Here is a 26949-nt window from a genome sequence, read left to right on the forward strand (position 1 = left end):
ACTGACTTGGAATATGAATTGAATTTGTGGAATTAACCCCAACCCTGATATTCTCAGAATACGTCATCATACTGGATGTAAATGTCCCATTGGCTCTTTTTTCATGATTACTTTGAAAAGTCCTGTGTTTTTATGTGGGATATTTTGTTGAATTCTCCTGTAAATGTCTGGTAAGGAGCTCCTTGTCCATGACGTCAAAGGTCACCCAGCATGAGGCTGCTCTACCGTAATGTAGTTAACGTAAGTTCAGCAGGAATTTATATCTTATGTTTATGTTCTCAACAACAGCACAACGTCATGTCACTCTGCCTCCTTTACTATCAATTAGCCACGTGCAGAATGTCAGTCACCTATTATCCAATGGCCAAAGAGCACAGCAGAATAATGCAACTTTACCACGCTTGCTAAACAACCTATGGGCACACCTGGGCAATAATTACCTTGCTCTCTTCTCACCAATGGGAATACATCTTGTGATGTATTTCAAATGAAGGCTTACTCTTGTTTCTCTCACTTGCGTCTTACAGTAAAAAGGTTCACAGCCGACACGCCTCCTCTCCACCACCACAAGCTGTAGGCCTGTCATCGGAACCTCTTTCTCCCAGTGGGGGGGGGGGTTCGATGCCAGCGCCCTGCATAGGGCTACCGGCATCACAGCATCTGGCTCCGAGGATCATCCCTCAGAGACGAGGCCCCTCCCAAACTATTTTAATGAATGTTCATACTTTCATTTGGCCTTTGTTGTTCATTCAGATAGCCTGTCCTCAATTGAACGGTCTGTGGCAAATACAGTATTACAAGTACACAGCATATGAAGATGATGGGAACATTTTATTAACTCAGAAATTGTGTTCTGTGTCCTTATTGACCATATTAGACTGAACCCCCCCCCCCCCCCCCCCCCAATACCACAGCTATCCCCTGGTGGCGCAGGTATTATTGAGCCACATATTCTTTAAACATGTTTCTTTTGAGAAACAAACTGTGAAATTGTGGCTCAGATATAATCTACTAAAAGAGATGTCTTTATTTTGTCTAGATTTATAAATCCAGTCAGAAATGCAGAATTTAGAATAACTGTAAAAAATTAAACATTGTGTAAAAATTGACTGTTCAACTTTAAAAAACACATCTGATTTCATTCCTACTTTGAGACGCTTGATATAGTCCCCCCTTTCATTATCTGAAAAGTTAACCTAGATCAGCACTCACAGTCTTGGATACCTTGTAAATATGGGACCAGAAGTACACAGCATATAAAGAGGATGGGTGAAGTGATTGTGGAAAACCCAGTTACCGGTATTTCACTGGGTTAGTAATGTCTAAGATGGCTAAAAAGGGAGCATGGAATTCATGATTGACCTTACTGCCATGGCTATATACTGAAAATAAAAGATGTAGGAGAGCTTCCCTGGTGGCACAGAGGATAAAGGACCTGGCTTGGAAACCAAACATTGTAGGTTCAAATGCCACATATGGAGATTGTCAACATATGAAGTCAAAAAAAATATATGGTTGTGTTAATATGATAAAGTACTGTTCAAATGGCCTGTGAATGAAATTAAAATGGCATGTGTCTATATCACCTATGATACAGTCCTCAAATGTGAATTGCCATTAAATCTGGAGAGAAACATAATGAGGATGCATTCCAATCTGCTTTAAAGAGCTACAAATTTGCTTGCTGAGAATGTTGGGGTAATATTAGGTAAACTTAAATACAACATTCTTGATATGTTCTGAGGACCTCCAAGACAAGGTCAAATGTACAAAAATATAAACGCAACCTGTAAAGTGTTGGTCCCATGTTTCATGAGCTGAAATAAAAGTTCCCAGAAATGTTCCATATGCACAAAAAGCTTATATATAAAAAAGTTCATACTCATTACACAGGTGCACCTTGTGCTGGGGACAATAAAAGGCCACTCTAAAATGTGCAGTTTTGTTACACAACCCAACACAACGCCACAGATGTCTCAAGTTTTGAGGGAGAGTGCAATTGGCATCCTGACTGCAAGAATGTCCACCAGAGCTGAATTGAATGTTCATTTCTCTACCATAAGCCGCCTCCAACTTAGTTTTAGAGAATTTGGCAGTACGTCCAACCGGCCTCACAACTGCAGACCACGTGTATGGCGTCGTGTGGGCAAGTAGTTTGCTGATGTCAACGTTGTGAACAGAGTACCCCATGGTGACGGTGGGGTTATGGTATGGGCAGGCATAAGCTACGGACAACGAACACAATTGCATTTTATTGATAGCAATTTGAATGCAAAGAGATACCGTGACAAGATTCTGAGGCCCATTGTCGTGCCATTCATCCGCCGCCATCACCTCATGTTTCAGCATGATAATGCACCAGACATGTCACCCATTGACAAAGTTTGGGATGCTCTGGATCGACGTGTACGACAGCAGGTTCTAGCTCCCGCCAATATCCACTAACTTCGCACAGCCATTGAAGAGGAGTGCAGCAACATTCCACAGACCACAATCAACATCCTGATCAACTCTATTCGAAGGAGATGTGTCGCACTGCATTTGGAAAATGGTGGTCACACCAGCTACTGACTGGTTTTCCAGTATGAAACTGTATGCACTCAACTATAAGTCGCTCTGGATAAGAGCGTCTGCTAAATGACTAAAATGTAATGTAAAAATGTTTTCTGATCCATGCCCCTACCTTTTTTCTAAGGTATCTGTGACCAACAGATGCATATCTGTATTCCCAGTTGTGAAATCCATAGATTAGGGCCTAATTTATTTATTTCAATTGACTGATTTCCTTATATGAACTGTAACTCAGTAAAATCTTTTAAATTGTTGCATGTTGCTTTCATATTTTGTTCAGTGTATATTGCGTGAACATTAATGGATTATTATGTTAAACCGAAAACAAATATGCTATGAAAAACAGACTTACTTGAAATTGTGAAACATTGTACAACATTGTGGTAATGTCCTGTGCAACCTATATGAATATCACAATAATATTCTTGCAACATCCCAGACAACTCCCATAACTTAATGAAAGGTTCTGGGAACTTAGACCAAGTGTTCTGTCAACATTCTTATAACATTATAGGAATGTCCTGTGCAACCTAACTTAAATATTGTATGAATGTCATCACAACTGAGCATATTTTGCATTTTGGGAACCTATCTCTTGTAATGTACCCACACTCTTCTCACAACCTTAATATAATGTTCTGGGAGCCTTTAAAGAGCTCAGAAAGGCTGTTCTGTCAACACGCTTGCAGCATTTTGGTGGTGGCTTAGGTGGAGGTGGTGGTGGAGGTTATGGTGGGGGTGGCAGCAGAGCCCTGATGGACAGTCCTGTCTTCGCTATGGGACGGGTCGGCCATGGTGCTGGGAACTGCTCTGGGGTACTGCTCTGGGGCCAGCTTTGGCTCCCATGCAATCCCGGGAGGCAGAGAAGCACACTCTGTCCGGCCTCAATGAACGCTTCTCCTCGTACATGGGCAAAGTGAGAGCCCTCCAGCAGGAGAATGCCATCCTTGAAGGGGGTCAGAAATGGGGGTCGCCCGAGTCCTCCGGCACCACCACAGCGGAGTACGAGGCTCAGCTCGGCGAGTACTGCAGTAACCTGGAGACGCTCACCCTGGACACCATTAAACTGGAGATCGAGCTGGACAACATTTGCGGAACGTCCCACGAACACAAGGCCAAGTGAGTGTCCGTTTCTTATAACTTATTTCACTTTCAGAAAATATTTGAAATCTATCAAGTTGTAACTTAGGCCATCTTTATTTAGCCAAATACTCTGTCATTGAAAATTCTAGAGTAATAAAAATAATTATTTATTGTGTGTCCCTTTCGGGAAATGTGTCTTGCATCTCAACAAACAACAGCACAGCATCACCAATAGGTGCATAAATAAATACAGTTGAAGTCGGAAGTTTACATACACGTTAGCCAAATACATTTAAACTCAGTTTTTTTACAATTCCTGACATTTAATCCTAGTAAAAATTCCCTGTCTTAGGTCAGTTAGGATCACCACTTTATTTTAAGAATGTGAAATGTCAGAATAATAGTAGAGAGAATGATTTATTTCAGCTTTTATTTATTTCATCACATTCCCAGTGGGTCAGAAGTTTACATACACTCAATTAGTATTTGGTAGCATTGCCTTTAAATTGTTTAACTTGGGTCAAACATTTCGGGTAGCCTTCCACAAGCTTCCCACAATAAGTTGGGTGAATTTTGGCCCATTTCTCCTTACAGAGCTGGTGTAACTGAGTCAGGTTTGTAGGCCTCCTTGCTCGCATACGCTTTTTCAGTTCTGCCCACACATTTTCTATAGGATTGAGGTCAGGGCTTTGTGATGGCCACTCCAATACCTTGACTTTGTTGTCCTTAAGACCCATTTGCGACCAAGCTTTAACTTCCTGACTAATGTCTTGAGATGTTGCTTCAATATACCCACATAATTTTTCTTCCTCGTGATGCCATCTATTTTGTGAAGTGCACCAGTCCCTCCTGCAGCAAAGCACCCCCACAGCACGATGCTGCCACATTTACATTTACGTCATTTAGCAGACGCTCTTATCCAGAGTGATTTACAGTTAGTGAGTTTACACATATTTTTATTATTTACTTTTTTTCATACTGGCCCCCCGTGGGAATCGAACCCACAACCCTGGCATTGCAAACGCCATGCTCTACCAACTGAGATACACGGGGCCTCCCCCGTGTTTCATGGTTGGGATGATGTTCTTCGGCTTGCAAGCTACCCCCTTTTTCCTTCAAACATAAATCAAATTAAATCAAATCAAATTGTATTGGTCACATGCGCCGAATACAGCAGGTGCAGACATTACAGTGAAATGCTTACTTACAGCCCTTAACCAACAGTGCATTTATTTTTTAAAAAATAAAACAACAACAAAAAAAGTGTTGAGAAAAAAAAGAGCAGAAGTAAAATAAAGTAACAGTAGGGAGGCTATATATACAGGGGGGTACCGTTGCAGAGTCAATGTGCGGGAGCACCGGCTAGTTGAGGTAGTTGAGGTAATATGTACATGTGGGTAGAGTTAAAGTGACTATGCATAAATAATTAACAGAGTAGCAGCAGCGTAAAAAGGATGGGGTGGGGGGGGCAGTGCAAATAGTCCGGGTAGCCATGATTAGCTGTTCAGGAGTCTTATGGCTTGGGGGTAGAAGCTGTTGAGAAGTCTTTTGGACCTAGACTTGGCACTCCGGTACCGCTTGCCGTGCGGTAGCAGAGAGAACAGTCTATGACTAGGGTGGCTAGAGTCTTTGACAATTTTGAGGGCCTTCCTCTGACACCGCCTGGTATAGAGGTCCTTGGCCCCAGTGATGTACTGGGCCGTACGCACTACCCTCTGTGGTGCCTTGCGGTCGGAGGCCAAGCAGTTGCCATACCAGGCGGTGATGCAACCAGTCAGGATGCTCTCGATGGTGCAGCTGTAGAATTTTTTGAGGATCTGAGGACCCATGCCAAATCTTTTCAGTCTCCTGAGGGGGAATAGGCTTTGTCGTGCCCTCTTCACGACTGTCTTGGTGTGTTTGGACCATGATAGTTCGTTGGTGATGTGGACACCAAGGAACTTGAAGCTCTCAACCTGTTCCACTACAGCCCCGTCGATGAGAATGGGGGCGTGCTCAGTCCTCTTTTTTTTCCTGTAGTCCACAATCATCTCCTTTGTCTTGGTCACGTTGAGGGAGAGGTTGTTGTCCTGGCACCACACGGCCAGGTCTCTGACCTCCTCCCTATAGGCTGTCTCATCGTTGTCGGTGATCAGGCCTACCACTGTTGTGTCGTCGGCAAACTTAATGATGGTGTTGGAGTCGTGCCTGGCCATGCAGTCATGGGTGAACAGAGAGTACAGGAGGGGACTGAGCACGCACCCCTGAGGGGCCCCCGTGTTGAGGATCAGTGTGGCAGATGTGTTGTTACCTACCCTTACCACCTGGGGGCGGCCCGTCAGGAAGTCCAGGATCCAGTTGCAGAGGGAGGTGTTTAGTCCCAGGATCCTTAGCTTAGTGATGAGCTTAGAGGGCACTATGGTGTTGAATGCTGAGCTGTAGTCAATGAATAGCATTCTCACGTAGGTGTTCCTCTTGTCCAGGTGGGAAAGGGCAGTGTGGAGTGCAATAGAGATTGCATCATCTGTGGATCTGTTGGGGCGGTATGCAAATTGGAGTGGGTCTAGGGTTTCTGGGATAATGCTGTTGATGTGAGCCATGACCAGCCTTTCAAAGCACTTCATGGCTACAGACGTCAGTGCTACGGGTCGGTAGTCATTTAGGCAGGTTATCTTAGAGTCCTTGGGCACGGGGACTATGGTGGTCTGCTTGAAACATGTTGGTATTACAGACTCAGTCAGGGACATGTTGAAAATGTCAGTGAAGACACTTGCCAGTTGGTCAGCACATGCTCGGAGTACACGTCCTGGTACACGTCCTGGTTTCCAATGTGGAGAGTGGTTTCCAATGTTAATGTGCTAGCTAATGTGCTAGCTAGCTAGCCAACGTTTAATTCTTTTGCTGCGTTATGAAAGGAACTTGACACGGACATGAATGATCTGTTTTGTGGGTTAACACACTCTTGGTATGCTAGCTAGCTAGCGGGTAGCTACTGGTAACGTTTATTGGTAATTATCTGTTTAGTGCAACGGTGGAGAGTTGTTTCCAATGTTAATGTGCTGGCTAACCAACGCTTAATTTTTTGCTGCGTTACGAAAGAAACTAGACACGGACATGAATTATCTGTTTAGTGTGTTAACACACTCTTGGTGGTTTGTTGTAACCAAGTATTGGTGCTAAACTGTGTGTTATTGGATGCTAGCATGCTAGTTAGCTATGGCGTCATAGCTAGGCATCGTGGGCTGTTGTGGTTAGTTACTGTGGGTTGGCATTGTTGTTCGGCGGTGCCGGGGGTAGCACGAAGCTAGCTAGCTAGCTAGCCGTTCTTCAAACAAGGTCAACACAGTGGCCATTGCTAGCTAGCCAACAGACACGGACACGAATTATCTGCTTAGTGTGTTAACACACTATTGGTGGTTTGTTGTAACACACTATTGGTGGTTTGTTGTGACCAAGTGTTGGCGCTAAACTGTGTGTTTTTGGATGCAAGTGTTGGTGCTAAACTGTGTGTTTTTGGATGCTAGCATGCTAGTTAGCTATGGTGTCATAGTTAGCTAGCTGAATAAAGTGGGTTGAGTCTATTCCTTTAAACATTGAACCGCTGTGGTTCACAACAATTCTGATTTCTAAAGGTGGAAGTTGGTAGAGTTTTTGTTCGGGTGGTTCAGTGAAACAATTATAGTTGTCAGAAGTAGAAGTTTTTGGTGAGGGAGGCCCTGCTCTCTACTGTCCCAGATGTTTAGTTCATCTCATTCCGATCTCCTCTGCATTATTGTAGCCATTTGCTACAGCCTGTCAACTATGCCTCTGCCTATCCCTGTTCTCTCCTCTCTGCACAGGCTACACAAACGCCCCACACCGCGTGGCTGCTGCCTCTCTAACCTGGTGGTCCCTGCACGCACCCCACACCTGGAGTTCCAGGTCTCAGGCAGCCTCTGGAACTGCCGTTCTGCTGCCAACAAAGCTGACTTCATCCCAGCCTATGCTAATCTCCAGTCCCTCGACTTCCTGGCGCTGACGGAAACATGGATTACCACTGAAAACACTGCTACTCCTACTGCTCTCTCCTCGTCTGACCATGTGTTCTCGCATACCCCGAGAGCATCTGGTCAGAGGGGTGGTGGCACAGGAATCCTCATCTCTCCCAAGTGGACATTCTCAATTTTTCCCCTAACCCATCTGTCTATCTCCTCATTTGAATTCCATGCTGTCACAGTCACTAGCCCATTTAAGCTTAATATCCTTGTCATCTATCGCCCTCCAGGTTCCCTTGGAGAGTTCATCAATGAGCTTGACAAGTTCCTTTCCTGAGGATGGCTCACCCCTCACAGTTTTGGGGGATTTCAACCTCCCTATGTCCACATTTGACTCATTTCTCTCTGCCTCCTTCTTTCCACTTCTCTCCTCTTTTGACCTCACCCTCTCACCGTCCCCCCCTACTCACAAGGCAGGCAATACGCTTGACCTCATCTTTACTAGATGCTGCTCTTCTACTAATCTCACTGCAACTCCCCTCCATGTCTCCGACCACTACTTTGTTTCCTTTTCTCTCTCGCTCTCCTCCCACACTACTCACTCTGCCCCTACACAGATGGTAATGCGCCGCCGCAACCTTCGCTCTCTCTCTCCCACTACTCTCTCCTCTTCCATCCTATCATCTCTTCCCTCTGCTCAATCCTTCTCCCTCCAATCTCCTGATTCTGCCTCCTCAACCCTCCTCTCCTCCCTTTCTGCATCCTTTGACTCTCTGTGTCCCCTATCCTCCCGGCCGGCTCGGTCCTCCCCTCCAGCTCCGTGGCTTGATGACTCATTGCGAGCTCACAGAACAGAGCTCCGGGCAGCGGAGCGGAAATGGAAGAAAACTAAACTCCCTGCCGACCTGGCATCTTTTCACTCCCTCCTCTCTACATTTTCTTCATCTGTTTCTGCTGCTAAGGCCACTTTCTACCACTCTAAATTCCAAGCATCTGCCTCTAACCCTAGGAAGCTCTTTGCCACATTTTCCTCCCACCTGAATCCTCCCCCCCCCCACCCCCCCCTCCTCTCTCTCTGTGGATGACTTCGTCAACCACTTTGAAAAGAAGGTTGACGACATTCGATCCTCGTTTGTTAAGTCTAATGACACTGCTGGTCCTACTCACACTGCCCTACCCTATGCTTTGACTTCTTTCTCCCCTCTCTCTCCAGATAAAATCCTGCGACTTGTGACTGCAGGCCGCCCAACAACCTGCCCGCTTGACCCCATCCCCTCCTCTCTTCTCCAGACCATCTCCGGTGACCTTCTCCCCTACCTCACCTCGCTGATCAACTCATCCTTGACCGCTGGCCATGTCCCTTCCGTCTTCAAGAGAGCGAGAGTTGCTCCCCTTCTCAAAAAACCAACACTCGATCCCACTGATGTCAACAACTACAGACCAGTATCCCTTCTTTCTTTTCTTTCCAAAACTATTGAGCGTGCCGTCTTTAGCCAACTCTCTTGCTATCTCTCTCAGAATGACCTTCTTGATCCAAACCAGTCAGGTTTCAGGACTGGTCATTCAACTGAGACTGCTCTTCTCTGTGTCACGGAGGCTCTCCGCACTGCTAAAGCTAACTCTCTCTCCTCTGCTCTTGTCCTTCTAGACCTGTCTGCTGCCTTTGATACTGTGAACCATCAGATCCTCCTCTCCACCCTCTCCGAGCTGGGCATCTCCGGCGCGGCTCACTCCTGGATTGCGTCCTACCTGACCGGTCGCTCCTACCAAGTGGCGTGGCGAGAAGCTGTCTCCGCACCACGTGCTCTCACCACTGGTGTCCCCCAGGGCTCAGTTCTAGGCCCTCTCCAACAACCTGCCCGCTTGACCCCATCCCCTCCTCTCTTCTCCAGACCATCTCCGGTGACCTTCTCCCCTACCTCACCTCGCTGATCAACTCATCCTTGACCGCTGGCCATGTCCCTTCCGTCTTCAAGAGAGCGAGAGTTGCTCCCCTTCTCAAAAAACCAACACTCGATCCCACTGATGTCAACAACTACAGACCAGTATCCCTTCTTTCTTTTCTTTCCAAAACTATTGAGCGTGCCGTCTTTAGCCAACTCTCTTGCTATCTCTCTCAGAATGACCTTCTTGATCCAAACCAGTCAGGTTTCAGGACTGGTCATTCAACTGAGACTGCTCTTCTCTGTGTCACGGAGGCTCTCCGCACTGCTAAAGCTAACTCTCTCTCCTCTGCTCTTGTCCTTCTAGACCTGTCTGCTGCCTTTGATACTGTGAACCATCAGATCCTCCTCTCCACCCTCTCCGAGCTGGGCATCTCCGGCGCGGCTCACTCCTGGATTGCGTCCTACCTGACCGGTCGCTCCTACCAAGTGGCGTGGCGAGAAGCTGTCTCCGCACCACGTGCTCTCACCACTGGTGTCCCCCAGGGCTCAGTTCTAGGCCCTCTCCTTTTCTCCCTATACACCAAGTCACTTGGCTCTGTCATATCCTCACATGGCCTCTCCTATCATTGCTACGCTGACGATACACAACTAATCTTCTCCTTTCCCCCTTCTGATAACCAGGTGGCGAATCGCATCTCTGCATGTCTGGCAGACATATCAGTATGGATGACGGATCACCACCTCAAGCTGAACCCTGGCAAGACGGAGCTGCTCTTCCTCCCGGGGAAGGACTGCCCGTTCCATGATCTCGCCATCACGGTTGACAACTCCGCTGTGTCCTCCTCCCAGAGTGCGAAGAGCCTAGGCGTGACCCTGGACAACACCCTGTCGTTCTCCGCCAACATCAAGGCGGTGACCCGCTCCTGCAGGTTCATGCTCTACAACATTCGGAGAGTACGACCCTGCCTTACACAGGAAGCGGCACAGGTCCTAATCCAGGCACTTGTCATCTCCCGTCTGGACTACTGCAACTCGCTGTTGGCTGGCCTCCCTGCCTGTGCCATTAAACCCCTACAACTCATCCAGAATGCCGCAGCCCGTCTGGTGTTCAACCTTCCCAAGTTCTCTCACGTCACCCCCCTCCTCCGCACACTCCACTGGCTTCCAGTTGAAGCTCGCATCCGCTACAAGACCATGGTGCTTGCCTATGGAGCAGTGAGGGGAACGGCACCTCTGTACCTTCGGGCTCTGATCAGTCCCTACACCCAAACGAGGGCATTGCGTTCATCCACCTCTGGCCTGCTGGCTCCCCTTCCTCTGCGGAAGCATAGTTCCCGCTCAGCCCAGTCAAAACTGTTCGCTGCTCTGGCACCTCAATGGTGGAACAAGCTCCCTCACGACGCCAGGACAGCAGAGTCACTCACCACCTTCCGGAGACATTTGAAACTCCACCTCTTTAAGGAATACCTGGGATAGGATAAAGTAATCCTTCTACGCACCAATTGGTGAGTCGCTCTGGATAAGAGCGTCTGCTAAATGACGTAAATGTGCCCTTGAGCAAGGCACTTAACCCTAATTGCTCATGGAAGTCGCTCTGGATAAGAGCGTCTGCTAAATGACTGAAATGTAAATGTAATGTAAATGTAATCCGTCTGGCCCTGCGGCCTTGTGAATGTTGACCTGCTTAAAAGTCTTACTCACATCAGCTACGGAGAGCGTGATCACATAGTCATCCGGAACAGCTGGTGCTCTCATGCATGCTTCAGTGTTGCTTGCCTCGAAGCGAGCATAGAAGTGGTTTAGCTCGTCTGGTAGGCTTGTGTAACTGGGCAGCTCGCGGCTGTGCTTCCTTTTGTAGTCTGTAATAGTTTTCAAGCCCTGCCACATCCGACGAGCGTCAGAGCCAGTGTAGTACGATTCAATCTTAGTCCTGTATTGACTCTTTGCCTGTTTGATGGTTCGTCGGAGGTCATAGCGGGATTTCTTATAAGCGTCCGGGTTAGAGTCCCGTTCCTTGAAAGCGGCAGCCCTACCCTTTAGCTCAGTGCGGATGTTTCCTGTAATCCATGGCTTCTGGTTGGGGTATGTACGTACGGTCACTGTGGGGACGACATCATCGATGCACTTATTGATGAAGCCAGTGACTGATGTGGTGTACTCCTCAATGCTGTCTGAAGAATCCCGGAACATGTTCCAGTCTGTGCTAGCAAAACAGTCCTGTAGCTTAGCATCTGCGTCATCTGACCACTTTTTTATTAACCGAGTCACTGGTGCTTCCTGCTTTAGTTTTTGCTTATAAGCAGGAATCAGGAGGATAGAGTTATGGTCAGATTTGCCAAATGGAGGGTGAGGGAGAGCTTTGTATGCGTCTCTGTGTGTGGAGTAAAGGTGGTCTAGAGTTTTTTTTCCTCTGGTTGCACATTTAACATGCTGGTAGAAATTAGGTAGAACGGATTTAAGTTTCCCTGCATTAATGTCCCCGGCCACTAGGAGCGCTGCATCTGGATGAGCGTTTTCCTGTTGATTTATGGCCTTGTACAACTCATATAGTGCAATCTTAATGCCAGCATTGGTTTGTGGTGGTAAATAGACAGCTATGAAAAATATAGATGAAAACTCTCTTGGTAAACAGCTTATCATAAGATACTCTACCTCAGGCGAGCAAAACCTTGAGACTTCCTTAGTATTTGATTTTGTGCACCAGCTGTTGTTTACAAATATACACAGACCGCCACCCCTTGTCTTACCGGAGTCAGCCGTTCTATCCTGCCGATGTAGCGTATAGCCCGCTAGCTGTATGATATCCATGTCGTCGTTCAGCCACGACTCGGTGAAACATAAGATATTACAGTTTTTAATGTCCCGTTGGTAGGATAACCGTAATCTTAGGTCATCCAATTTATTTTCAAATGATTGAACGTTGGCTAATAGGATTGATGGAAGAGGCAGTTTACTCGCTCGCCGTCGGATCCTTACAAGGCACCCCGATCTACGTCCACGATATGTCTGTCTCTTCCTCACGCGAATGACGGGGATTTGGGCCTTGTCGGGTGTCTGTATGATATCCTTCGCGGCCGCCTCGTTGAAGAAAAAATCTTCGTTCAATACGAGGTGAGTGATCGCTGTCCTGATATCCAGAAGCTCTTTTTAGTTATAAGAGACGATGACAGAAACATTATGTACAAAATAAATTACAAATAACGCGGAAAAACACACATAATAGTAGAATTGGTTAGAGGGCTGTAAAACGGCAGCCATCTTCTCCGGCGCTGTTAATGCTAGTACATAACGATGGTCATTATGGCCAAACAGTTCTATTTTTGTTTAATCAGACCAGAGGACATTTCTCCAAAAAGTACGATCTTTGTCCCCATGTGCAGATGCAAACAATAGTCTGGCTTTTTTATGGCGGTTTTGGAGCAGTGGCTTCTTCCTTGCTGAGCGGCCTTTCAGGTTATGTCGATATAGGACTTGTTTTACTGTGGATATAGATACTTTTGTACCTGTTTCCTCCAGCATCTTCACAAGGTCCTTTGCTGTTGTTCTGGGATTGATTTGCACTTTTCGCACCAAAGTACATTCATCTCTAGGAGACAGAACGTGTCTCCTTCCTGAGCGGTATGACGGCTGCGTGGTCCCATGGTGTTTATACTTGCGTACTATTGTTTGTACAGATGAACGTGGTACCTTCAGGCATTTGGAAATTGATCCCAAGGATGAACCAGACTTGTGGAGGGCTACAATATTTTTTCAGAGGTCTTGGCTGATTTATTTTGATTTTCCTATGATGTCAAGCAAAGAGGCACTGAGTTTGAAGGTAGGCCTTGAAATACATCCACAGGTACACCTCCAATTGACTCAAATGATGTCAATTAGCCTATCAGAAGCTTCTAAAGCCAAGACACACAATTTTCCAAGCTGTTTAAAGGCACAGTCAACTTAGTGTATGTAAACCTCTGACCCACTGGAATTGTGATACAGTGAATTATAAGTGAAATAATCTGTCTGTAAACAATTGTTGGAAAAATTACTTGTGTCATGCACAAAGTAGATGTCCTAACCGACTTGCCAAAACTATAGTTTGTTAACAAGAAATGTGTGGAGTGGTTGAAAAACAAGTTTTAATGACTCCAACCTAAGTGTATGTAAACTTCCGACTTCAACTGTACATAAATGACAAGCACTAACTACAGCAGACAACACGTGGTAATTTAGTCTTTCAATTCTGTGGGGAGTGGGGGAGCATTTACTCATTCAATTGACTTATACTGGTGGGAATTAATATTTTCTGGCCTCTGGCGGTTTTGTAAAGATGGACTCTATATTGGCGGCCTGATGGTAGGAGCTGGTACTCCTGGTTGAGTGGGTGTCAGGTCGGTGGCAATTCCCGCTCCTGCCCTCACCACTCTCTTCAAGAACAGTGCTTCCACGTTCTTGAGATTAACTCCACTGATTGTGCTTGACAGCTTTACTATTTTGTGTAGTTCGTTTTTATTTGAGATAGATAGCTGATTGTACAAGGCTTGGAAACAGAAAGTGAGAACACTGAACAAAGGATGTGTACAATATGGTTGTTATTATTTTATTGACCTGATATTTATTTAATCTCATGAAATACAGTCGTTGTTGTCCTTTTTTGCATATATGTTGTGTGTTTGCAGTCCAGGAGAGTCCAATCAGTTATTACCATATTGGGTTGATAAAACTATCTGAAAACTTTTAACGGTGACCCTTTTAAGATTCCTCAATTTGGTGAAATGATGCCTTGACAGGATAGCTTTTATGTTGCATGACACTTTTATCCTAGTCTCAGATTCATTTTGTCCCTCAATAGACAAGCTTTGGGCTAGATGGATCTGCACTGTACGTTACATTAAAATGGTTGGCTGCATGTTATGTTGCAGGTTTGACTTTGAGCAAGGTGTGAAGTTTCAGCTGGATTCTGACATCTCAGCCCTGAAGAAGGTGAAGAGAAAACCAAATGTATTTTACTCTGTCCCTCTAATTTGTTCAGCAAGTTCTTGTAGATGTACAGTAGCTGAAATGTACTATCATCACGCTTTTTTTTCCTGGACATAGATATGGCATCCGAATTACGTATTGATTTGGATGCCAAGTACACAAGCTTGAAGAACAAACTGGACTTTGTCACCAAGATGCAGAAGGAGGTACAGAGAATTAAGTCTTGACGTTAAGAAAGTATGAGAATAGTAAATATGTCATTATTTTGATATCTGGTTGTCTAAATATTAGTGTTCATTGCAAATACCTGACTCTGTACATCACTGTCCATCATCTATCCACACAAGTATTGTCCACTCTGCAGTCCAAACTGGGCGCGACGGCTATAGACACGTCTGTGTTGATAATCGAGGTGGACACCGGCAAGTCCTTTGGCATCTCCACCGCTCTCATCTAGATCAGGATGGAGTACGAGAAGTCCGTGCAGCAACACAGAGAGGAGGCGGACGCTTACTACAAACTGAAGGTGTGTGCAAGCACCTAATGCTAACTTCAACAATTTACTGCACCTACAGTATCTACCAAGCTACCTGCCTACCCTTGCCTGGCCTTGCCTGGTGTCTGTCTGTCTGTCAGCAACAAAGCATACTTCTGATACTCATACTTCTGGTAATCACTATAGTGCAACACTATACTGAGTGGTAACTACAAGGTACCAAGTCGCAAAATGGTGCCTGTTTAAATTAGCTAATCCCAAAGAAAGTAAATATAGAAAAATACAGTGTAAACAATACATGTCACACACTGTTTTAACAGGGAGCGTCTCTCTCCTCTTACAGGTGGAAGAGAAACAGACAGCTACTGCCAAGAGTTCAGAGGTCGTCTCAGAGGCCAAGATGGAAAGGGCGGCCCAGAAAGAGCTGCAGGCGCTCAGTCTAGAGTTCCAATGCCTGCTCAGTGCAGTGAGTGGATCCTCCATCTTGCTACTTCACCTCACACTAAAAATGCACTATGGGCCAAGATCACAACTTGAGCTCTGCATACGGAATCCATGTTAGGAAGTCGTCATGCTATTGTTTCATGCAAGTCTCTTTTGACATCAATGCATGATTCATGTAGAGGCCTGTCTATCATGTATATTGGCTACCTCTGGTGTAATCTCTTTACTGTAAAGTTATGGGAGATTTGGGGGTGGGAGGGGACACCTAACATTTTGATTTCAAAAGTCCCAGTTCATCTGTTCTATCGTGGACTACAAATGCCACTAACGCCTCACAGTGACACAGTAGAACTGTTACCACATGGAGAATCCCCACCAGAGTAAGATCACAAGGCCAATTTCAGAAGAAGATAAAACTACAGTAAAAACAACTTAGCAAGACCTTGCACATTGTGCAAACTCTGCCTTTGCTAACAAAGCAACAGCAACTGTATAGAAACATTTACCTTCTTCAGTACACTGTAGTGCTGAGCGATTAACCAACATTTCATTTTTTGGTGGGTTATTAAACAACTAATTGGCCGACATCGGTTCAATTACTTGAATTCCATTTCGTTTTTTTGTGAGCCCAATGTGCCGTTTCTCTAGAGCAAAATCAAATCATTGATGAGAGAAATCATGTCAAGAACTATGTGGGACGCTGGGCTGAAGGGCATTGTAGTTTTCATTAAGAAATATTCAACCTAGGCTGGGTACGCGTAGACAAGATGGCGTATTGAATAGAAATCGGTACAAAACACCTCAAGATAAAAACGTAATATTCAAAATCAGTAAGTTAGACTAAATATTAGCATTTCATATATTCATAGTTAATATAATTCAATCTGGATAATAACACAAAACAGATCATAAGGCTAGAGAAATATATCGACAAATATTACAACAACACGTAACACCCAAACATGACTGAAGACAAGCGTGGAGAGCCGATCCCCAAAAGGAAACGCGACTCATCGACTGATACAGATGATATATGCTTTTCACCACTGGGTATGGTTAGTGTGGAAAGTGACCTGTTGAAGTCGATAAATGACAAATTGGGCATACTAGAATTGGTCAGTAAAGACGTAAAAGTGTTGATAGCGAGTCTTCAAATGAGTGACGAAAAAGCTTTGGTAATGGAGAAAGAAACCAAATAATTAAAAGTGACAGTCTCTAAAATGGAAACGGATGTTAGGGAACTAAAAAAGGAGAACAATCTTCTGAGAGAAGCCTTACTAGACATCCAAACTAGATCGATGAGGGAAAATCTAGTACTTACGGGTATTCAGGAAAAGGAGGGAGAAATAACAGAGAATATTATGAAGGACTTCCTGCATACAGCGCTACAAATCCCACTTGAGGCTGTCGATAAAATCCAACTCGAACGTGTACATCGTTTCGGGAAAAAGAGGACAGAAATATGAGCGCCCAATCGTTGCCAAATTTGCTTTTTTTAAGGATAAAGCTATGGTGAAAAGCCTAGGAAAAATACTTGCTGGCACGAAAATAGGCAGAAATTATCAGTTCCCGAGGGAGATTGTAGAAAGGCGCAAAGTTCTGTATCCAATCTTCAAGGAAAACAGAATAAAAGGGAAACGTGTTGCACTAGTGGTGGATAAATTATATATTGACAACCAAATGTTCAGACACAAAGACTACTCCATGGCTATTCTAAAAGTTGTAATAGAGGAGTCAAATATTGGAGCACCTGATACTAGCAATGATAGGGATTGTAATATTAAATAACATTTAATGTAAGTATAGTATTTTATAAAAGGATAAAACGATATAACAAGCAGAATAATACATCTTTAAATACAAATAATTCGAACATGGCTTTTTTGGCGGGAGGTTGTTGTTTTGGCGGATGGTTGTTGTGGTTGGTCCTGTGTTCTCTCTGGCGTCCTTTCCCCCTTGCGGCAGGTGTGGATGCGGGTGCGTTTGCACGCTCGGCCCATTTTTTCCGCAGTCAACCATGTGGTGTGCATTTTTGTGTTTGAAAAGGTGCGGCGTTAAGTGAGTGAGAGGGGAAATGGTTGCATATCCCAGAGCCGACCGGGAGTCTATGAGCAGGGGTAGTGAGAGAGAGCTTTCAATTTTGTGTAGATGAGGGATATACATTTTTAAATATAGTATACATCTAATCTAATTTTTCATTGTCCTATCATGACGGAAAGATCCCTAACCCTATAACCTGGACACCCACCTGAGCGACCCATACACCAAAGAGAAGTTCCCATCTCAAACAGATCACCAACCATTTCTAATCCCACCGTACCTTCTCTGCTATGCAATCCGGTTTCCGAGCTGGTCATGGGTGCAGTTCAGCCACGCTCAAGGTCCTAAATGATATTATAACCGCGATCGATAATAGACAGTACTGTGCAGCCGTTTTCATTGACCTGGCCAAGGCTTTCGACTCTGTCAACCACCGCATTCTTATTGGCAGACTAAATAGCCTTGGTTTCTCAAATGACTGCCTCGCCTGGTTCACCAACTACTTCTCAGATAGAGTTCAATGTGTCAAATCGGAGGGCCTGTTGTCTGGACCTATGGCAGTCTCTATGGGGGTGCCACAGGGTTCAATTCTTGGGCCAACTCTTTTCTCTGTGTATATCAATGACGTCGCTCTTGCTGCTGGTGACTCTCAGATCCACCTCTACGCAGACGACACCATTTTGTATACATCTGGCCCTTCATTGGACACTGTGTTAACAAACCTCCAAACGAGCTTCAATTCCATACAACACTCCTTCAGTAGCCTCCAACTGCTCTTAAACACTAGTAAAACAAAATGCATGCTCTTCAACCGAACGCTGCTTGCACCCACCCACCCGACTAGAATCACTACTCTAGACGGGTTTGACCTAGAGTACGTGGACAACTACAAATATCTAGGTGTCTGGTTAGACTGTAAACTCTCCTTCCAGACTCACATTAAGAATCTCCAATCCAAAGTTAAATCTAGAATCGGTTTCCTATTTCGCAACAAAGCCTCCTTCACTCATGCTGCCAAACATGCCCTCGTAAAACTGACTATCCTACCGATCCTCGACTTCGGCGATGTCATTTACAAAATAGCCTCCAACACTCTACTCAGCAAGTTGGATGTTGTCTATCACAGTGCCATCCGTTTTGTCTCCAAAGCCCCATATAATACCCACCACTGTGACCTGTACGCTCTTGTTGGCTGGTCCTCACTACATATTCGTCGCCAAACCCACTGGCTCCAGGCCATCTATAAATCACTGCTAGGCAAATCCCCGCCTTATCTTAGCTCATTGGTCACCATAGCAACACCCACCCGTAGTCTGCGCTCCAGCGGGTATATCTCACTGGTCATCCCCAAAGCCAACACCTCCTTTGGCCGCAATTCCTTCCAGTTCTCTGCTGCCAATGACTGGAACAAATTGCAAAAATCTCTGAAGCTGGAGACACTTATCTCCCTCACTAACTTTAAGCATCAGTTGTCAGAGCACCTTACCGATCACTGCACCTGTACACAGCCCATCTGAAATTAGCCCGCCCAACTACCTCATCCCTATATTGTTATTTATTTTGCTCATCTGTACCCCAGTATCTCTATTTGCACATCATCTCTTGCACATCATTCCAGTGTTAATACTAAATTGTAATTATTTTGCACTATAGCCTATTTTATTGCCTTACCTCCATAACTTGCTAAATTTGCACACTGTATATTAATTGTATTTCTGTTGTATATATTTTTTAGATTTTTGTTTTGTTTTACCCCATATGTAACTCTGTGTTGTTGTTTTTATCGCACTGCTTTGCTTTATCTTGGCCAGGTCGCAGTTGTAAATGAGAACTTGTTCTCAACTGGTTTACCTGGTTAAATAAAGGTGAAATAAAAAATTAAAAATTATGGACCTGCTGTGAATATGCAGCCTAAACAGAGAAATAAATGCGGTCAGAGACCTACTTGAGCAGCATCGCCCCCTCAAGATTCTGAGCCTGCCTGGCAGGGTTGGTCCTACAAAGCTAGAGCCCCCTGATGGGAGAGCATAATATACAAGGAAATTCTCAAAGCTGCTAATGAGAACCTTGACGACCTTTTACCTAGCCGGTGGGGATTCCGGTGGGGTACGCCCACCCAGGTAGTGGCAGTGCTGGCAACACTGGCTGCAGTAACCCATGGGGAGGGGGTCACACTCGGACAATCAGAGAGGGGGTTTATCATTGTGGCCCAGGTGGCACAAACTAATCAAAGGTCTGACCGCATGGAGATGCTTGGGAAAATGGTTACAACAGGGAGTGTTTGTGTCTCAGGTGAAGAGGATGGATCTGATCTCCATCACCTAGGACTTGACATAGATTAAGCAGATGAATAAAATCTCACATTGTTATCAATTTCTGCTCAATCTGCATGCTTTCTCAATCAGCTTTAACTGTATGTGCACTCGTAAATCAAGTTATTTCTCGAGTTGGGCTCTGGGATATAACAGCCGTTGAGTATCTGATTTTATGGTGGATTGTGGAGGAGGGGGGTTGAGTGTGTTGGAGTATGTGAGTATGTGCTTGTCTGGCATCTGTTGTGGGGGGGGGTGGGGATGTTGGGGGGGAGGGTATGGGATGGACCACGGGAATTATTTGCTAGGATAATAATTGCTTGTCAATGAATTAAATGTAATTCAATGGCAATCCGGGTTATATGTTAGAATCCTACGTGTGAACTGCCGACATTATTACGCATATTAATTGATAATGATGGAAAATAGGATATGCATAATAAAAAAAAAAATGTTATAGAGAGATATATATATATAGAGGTGAAAGCATTGGAAATGCTTTTGGCGGTTAATCTGCTTCTGTTTTGTGGGTGGCACTGTGTGCTGTTTTCGATGGATGGGTCCTGGCCTCTCGGGGCCTTAGGGATACGGAGGGACGTGGGTGGGATGCTGATCACTGGGATGACGGCTCAACTTGGGATGGGGAGGGGCTTTAGCGGGGGAATTAGTGGAGAACAATTGAAGGGTTACTCCGTAGCAATGCAAATATCACGGTACAGCTATATGGACACTCAATCATTACGCTATTTTTTATTGGTAAATTTACAAACATATATAATGATAAATAGACTTGAAACTTGTATCTCATTATGGTGTATGGTGAAATAAGTATAGCCAGTTATAATTGTAATGGCTTAGCTGATAATAACAAAAGAAGAACAATATTTACATGGCTCAAAGAGAAGGAATATAATATCTATTGTACACAGGAAACTCATTCAACAATTCGAGATGAAGTAGCGTGGAAAAAAAGAATGGGGGGGGGGAATATACTTCTCCCATGGGCAAAGAAATTCAAAAGGGGTGATGATATTAATTAATAGTAATTTCGATCCGAATGTGCAAATTGTCCAAATAGATACGCAAGGTAGATGGATTATTTTAAATATGTTATTGGACCATAAACAGATATGGCTCATTAACCTTTACGGACCAAATAATGATGATCCACAATTCTTTGACAATATATATAATAAATTATCAAGCCTGCAAGCAACTCAAGACACTATTATTATGGTGGGGGATTATAATACTGTTTTAAATAGCTCAATGGACCGTAAAGGAAATCACACCACAAACAATCACCCACATGCTCTTAAGGAAATTGTGAATGTCATGGATACATTAGAACTAGTAGATATATGGAGGCTTAAATATACTGATCTAGTGAGATATACATGGCGGAGACTGAATCAAGCTAGTTGTCTTGACTTCTTTCTTATCTCATTCTCGTTGGCACCAAAAGTAAAAAAAGTGTTGATAGGGGACAGAATGCGGTCGGACCATCATATAATAGGCATATACATTACTCTTACTGAATTTCCATGTGGGCGAGGATATTGGAAATTTAATCAAAGCCTATTGGATGATAATTTATTTATAATTAGAACAATGGAATTTATAACTGACTTTTTCCAACATAACATAGGTACAGCGAATCCCCTTATTGTATGGGACACCTTTAAATGTGCCTTTAGAGGCCATGCAATTCAGTACTCATCTCGAAAAAACAAAAGCAATTTAGGTCAAAAGAGTTTATACTAAGAAAGGAAATAGAAAGTCTAACAGAACAGATTGATGGCAATAAAAACTGTAACATAGAGGCTCAGAATAAATTAGAGGAAAAACAAAAAGAAATGGAGAAACTTATTCAAGAAAGATCAAGTGTAATATATAATAAAAATAAAGCAAACTGGATGGAATATGGGGAAAAATGCACAAAATAATTTTTTAATCTTCAACATAGGAATGCTACCAAAAAGAACTTAATGAAACTGGTTACAATTGACGGAGTCACCCATAATTCACCAAATTATATTTTGAAGGAAGAAACAAAGTACTTTAAGCATATGTTTTCTTTTCAGTCGCCTCCATCTCCTCTAACTGAAGCTAATTGTAGAGATTTTTTTTCTATTGATAGTGTCAAATTAACAGCCACACAGAAAGACTCATGTGAATGTGAAATTACAGAGGAGGAACTTCTGGATGCAATTAAAGACTTTAAGTCCGGGAAAACTCCAGGGTTGGATGGCATACCAGTCGAGGTATACCAAACCTTTTTTGATATACTAAGAGGACCGTTATTAGCATGTTTTAACCACTCCTATGTAAATGGTAGATTATCTGACACTCAAGAAGAAGGTCTGATCTCATTATTACTGAAACAGGATACAAGTGGAAAATATAAAGATCCAGTCCATTTACTAAATTGGAGGCCCCTTACACTTCAGTGTTGTGATGCAAAAATCCTAGCAAAATGTATAGCACATAGAATTAAAAAGGTGTTGTCGGAGAGAGCTGAGCTGGGAGGAGGTCGTCGGGTAAGTCTGGCTTTATACATAGCTTTATACATAGCTTGGGCTTTGTCGAGTAAGGCTTAAACTATGTATTTAGATTGTAGTTAGGTATTGTAGGTAGGTATCGTGGGTTGTTGTAGGTAGTTGTTGTATGTAATTATTGTAGGTTAGTATTGTATTCGGCGGTGCCGGGTGTAGCACGAAGCTAGCTAGCTAGCTAACTCACCACCTGGACTAGCTGGCGAGTAGCTATTAGCAACGGTATAGTTGTTTCACGCCTGAGAGTGCCTGTAATTACGCCAGCTGGCTGCCTACAATGGTTACATACAATAACTGCCTACCGTTCAGCTGTTTTCTAACCTCATTGTCTGAACCGTTAACGTTAGGTAGCAAGTGGCTACTGTGCCTGAAAATTAGCAAGCTTGTTGCAACCTGGATAGCTACTTGTAAACAATAGCTGGAACGACCGAGCGAACAGACGCGAACTGGCTAAGTCAATTCAGTGGCTAGCTTTGCACTTGGCTAGCTAACAGTAGCTGCTAGGGGTAAGTCATAACCTAAACTTGTGTTTTGTTTTTTACATATTGATAGCCCGAGTCGCTCAAGGAATTCGGGACATGGGTGACTAGTCAACGTTAGTTTGGCTCTCTCTGTGTGTTCGTGCCGTGAAAGGAGGGGTTCTTCTTTGTCTGAAAGCAATGGCTAGCTAGTTTGCTAACTATTCTAGCTAACTAACTGGCTGAATAAGTTGACGACGGACTCGCTCAAGCTGTCGGGACTAACCCACAACGTTAGACACGGACACGAACGATCTGCTTGTGTGTTGATACACTGGTGGTTGTTGTGGCTGAGTATTGGCGCTAAACCCTGCTGCTGGAGACCGGCATGCTAGCTGGCTGTGGCGTCTTATGACGAGGTGCCCGGACGTTTTTCACGGAATAATACTGCACCTAGTTAGCTAGCTGAATAAACTAGGTTGGTCTATTCCTAGAAAACATTGAACCGCTGTAGTTTACAACAATTATAGTTTCTGAGGTGGAAGTTGGGAGAGTTATATTTGGGAGTTGTGGTGAGGGAGGCCCCGCTCTCTCCTTTCCCAGATGTTTAGTTCATTTTATTCCGATCTCCTCTGCATTATTGTAGCCATCTGCTGCAGCCTGTCAACTATGCCTCTGCCTATCCCTGTTCTCTCCTCTCCGCACAGGCTACACAAACGCCTCACACCGCGTGGCTGCTGCCTCTCTAACCTGGTGGTCCCTGCACGCACGACCCACGTGGAGTTCCAGGTCTCAGGCAGCCTCTGGAACTGCCGTTCTGCTGCCAACAAGGCAGACTTCATCCCAGCCTATGCTACCCTCCAGTCCCTCGACTTCTTGGCGCTGACGGAAACATGGATTACCACTGAAAACACTGCTACTCCTGCTGCTCTCTCCTCGTCTGACCATGTGTTCTCGCATACCCCGAGAGCATCTGGTCAGCGGGGTGGTGGCACAGGAATCCTCATCTCTCCCAAGTGGACATTCTCAATTTTTCCCCTGACCCATCTGTCTATCTCCTCATTTGAATTCCATGCTGTCACAGTCACTAGCCCATTTAAGCTTAATATCCTTGTCATCTATCGCCCTCCACATTCCCTTGGAGAGTTCATCAATGAGCTTGACGCCTTGATAAGCTCCTTTCCTGAGGATGGCTCACCCCTCACAGTTCTGGGGGATTTCAACCTCCCTACGTCTACATTTGACTCATTTCTCTCTGCCTCCTTCTTTCCACTCCTCTCCTCTTTTGACCTCACCCTCTCACCGTCCCCCCCTACTCACAAGGCAGGCAATACGCTTGACCTCATCTTTACTAGATGCTGTTCTTCTACTAATCTCACTGCAACTCCCCTCCAAGTCTCCGACCACTACTTTGTATCCTTTTCTCTCTCCCTCTCCTCCAACACTACTCACTCTGCCCCTACACAGATGGTAATGCGCCGTTGCAACCTTCGCTCTCTCTCTCCCGCTACTCTCTCCTCTTCCATCCTATCATCTCTTCCCTCTGCTCAATCCTTCTCCCTCCAATCTCCTGATTCTGCCTCCTCAACCCTCCTCTCCTCCCTTTCTGCATCCTTTGACTCTCTATGTCCCCTATCCTCCCGGCCGGCTCGGTCCTCCCCTCCAGCTCCGTGGCTTGATGACTCATTGCGAGCTCACAGAACAGAGCTCTGGGCAGCTGAGCGGAAATGGAAGAAAACTAGACTCCCTGCAGACGTGGCATCTTTTCACTCCCTCCTCTCTACATTTTCTTCATCTGTTTCTGCTGCTAAGGCCACTTTCTACCACTCTAAATTCCAAGCATCCGCCTCTAACCCTAGGAAGCTCTTTGCCACATTCTCCTCCCTGCTGAATCCCCCCCCCCCTCCTCCCTCTCTGTGGATGACTTCATCAACCATTTTGAAAAGAAGGTTGACGACATCCGATCCTCGTTTGTAAAGTCAAATGACACTGCTGGTCCTGCTCACACTGCCCTACCCTATGCTTTGACTTCTTTCTCCCCTCTCTCTCCAGATAAAATCTTGCGACTTGTGACGGCAGGCCGCCCAACAACCTGCCCGCTTGACCCTATCCCCTCCTCTCTTCTCCAGACCATCTCCGGTGACCTTCTCCCCTACCTCACCTCGCTGATCAACTCATCCTTGACCGCTGGCTATGTCCCTTGCGTCTTCAAGAGAGCGAGAGTTGCACCCCTTCTCAAAAAACCAACACTCGATCCCTCCGATGTCAACAACTACAGACCAGTATCCCTTCTTTCTTTTCTCTCCAAAACTATTGAGCGTGCCGTCTTTAGCCAACTCTCTTGCTATCTCTCCCAGAATGACCTTCTTGATCCAAACCAGTCAGGTTTCAAGACTGGTCATTCAACTGAGACTGCTCTTCTCTGTGTCACAGAGGCTCTCCGCACTGCTAAAGCTAACTCTCTCTCCTCAGCTCTTGTCCTTCTAGACCTGTCTGCTGCCTTTGATACTGTGAACCATCAGATCCTCCTCTCCACCCTCTCCGAGCTGGGCATCTCCGGCGCGGCTCACTCTTGGATTGCGTCCTACCTGACCGGTCGCTCCTACCAAGTGGCGTGGCGAGAAGCTGTCTCCGCACCACGTGCTCTCACCACTGGTGTCCCCCAGGGCTCAGTTCTAGGCCCTCTCCTATTCTCGCTATACACCAAGTCACTTGGCTCTGTCATATCCTCACATGGCCTCTCCTATCATTGCTACGCTGACGACACACAACTAATATTCTCCTTTCCCCCTTCTGATAACCAGGTGGCGAATCGCATCTCTGCATGTCTGGCAGACATATCAGTATGGATGACGGATCACCACCTCAAGCTGAACCTCGGCAAGACGGAGCTGCTCTTCCTCCCGGGGAAGGACTGCCCGTTCCATGATCTCGCCATCACGGTTGACAACTCCGTTGTGTCCTCCTCCCAGAGTGCAAAGAGCCTTGGCGTGACCCTGGACAACACCCTGTCGTTCTCCGCTAACATCAAGGTGGTGACCCGATCCTGTAGGTTCATGCTCTACAACATTCGGAGAGTACGACCCTGCCTTACACAGGAAGCGGCACAGGTCCTAATCCAGGCACTTGTCATCTCCCGTCTGGAATACTGCAACTCGCTGTTGGCTGGGCTCCCTGCCTGTGCCATTAAACCCCTACAACTCATCCAGAATGCCGCAGCCCGTCTGGTGTTCAACCTTCCCAAGTTCTCTCACGTCACCCCGCTCCTCCGCACACTCCACTGGCTTCCAGTTGAAGCTCGCATCTGCTACAAGACCATGGTGCTTGCCTACGGAGCTGTGAGGGGAATGGCACCTCCGTACCTTCAGGCTCTGATCAGTCCCTACACCCAAACGAGGGCACTGCGTTCATCCACCTCTGGCCTGCTGGCTCCCCTACCTCTGCGGAAGCATAGTTCCCGCTCAGCCCAGTCAAAACTGTTCGCTGCTCTGGCACCCCAATGGTGGAACAAGCTCCCTCACGACGCCAGGACAGCGGAGTCACTCACCACCTTCCGGAGACATTTGAAACCCCACCTCTTTAAGGAATACCTGGGATAGGATAAAGTAATCCTTCTACCCCCCCCCCCCCCTTTACTCCAACCCACCCCCCCACCCCCCCAAAAAATAAAAAATAAATAAATAAAAATAAAATATTGTAAAGTGGTTATCCCACTGGCTATAAGGTGAATGCACCTATTTGTAAGTCGCTCTGGTAAGAGCGTCTGCTAAATGACGTAAATGTAATTTTTTAAAATATTATTCATTCTAATCAGACAGGTTTTTTACATGGAAGATACATTGAAGATAATATAAGGCAAGTATTGGAAACAATAGAACACTATGGAAAATATGGGAAACCAGGCCTGCTATTCATAGCAGACTTCGAAAAGGCATTTGATAAAGTTCGACTGGGGTTTATATATAAATGCCTGGAGCATTTCAATTTTGGAGAATCTCTTATAAAATGGGTCAAAATCATGTATAGTAACCCTAGGTGTAAAATAGTAAATAATGGCTATTTCTCAGAAAGTTTTAAACTGTCAAGAGGAGTGAAACAAGGTTGTCCACTATCGGCATATCTATTTATTATGGCCATCGAGATGTTAGCTATTAAAATCAGATCCAATAATAATATCAGAGGATTAGAA

General features: G+C 45.1%; 1 pseudogene across 1 annotated transcript in view; it reads left to right on the forward strand.

Annotated features, from left to right (window-relative positions):
- The first annotated feature begins 210 nt into the window (after positions 1-210).
- The window catches only part of LOC311150528 (thread biopolymer filament subunit gamma-like), a 49670-nt pseudogene continuing 22931 nt past the window's right edge, over positions 211-26949 (forward strand). The window contains exons 1-6 of the transcript in view: positions 211-240; positions 3261-3690; positions 14398-14458; positions 14566-14675; positions 14747-14981; positions 15295-15417. The product of the transcript in view is annotated as a thread biopolymer filament subunit gamma-like (transcript). The remainder of the gene's footprint in view (positions 241-3260; positions 3691-14397; positions 14459-14565; positions 14676-14746; positions 14982-15294; positions 15418-26949) is intronic.

This window comes from Coregonus lavaretus (genome assembly GCF_964263955.1).
Source record: "Coregonus lavaretus genome assembly, chromosome: 23".
Classification (NCBI taxonomy): domain Eukaryota; kingdom Metazoa; phylum Chordata; class Actinopteri; order Salmoniformes; family Salmonidae; genus Coregonus; species Coregonus lavaretus.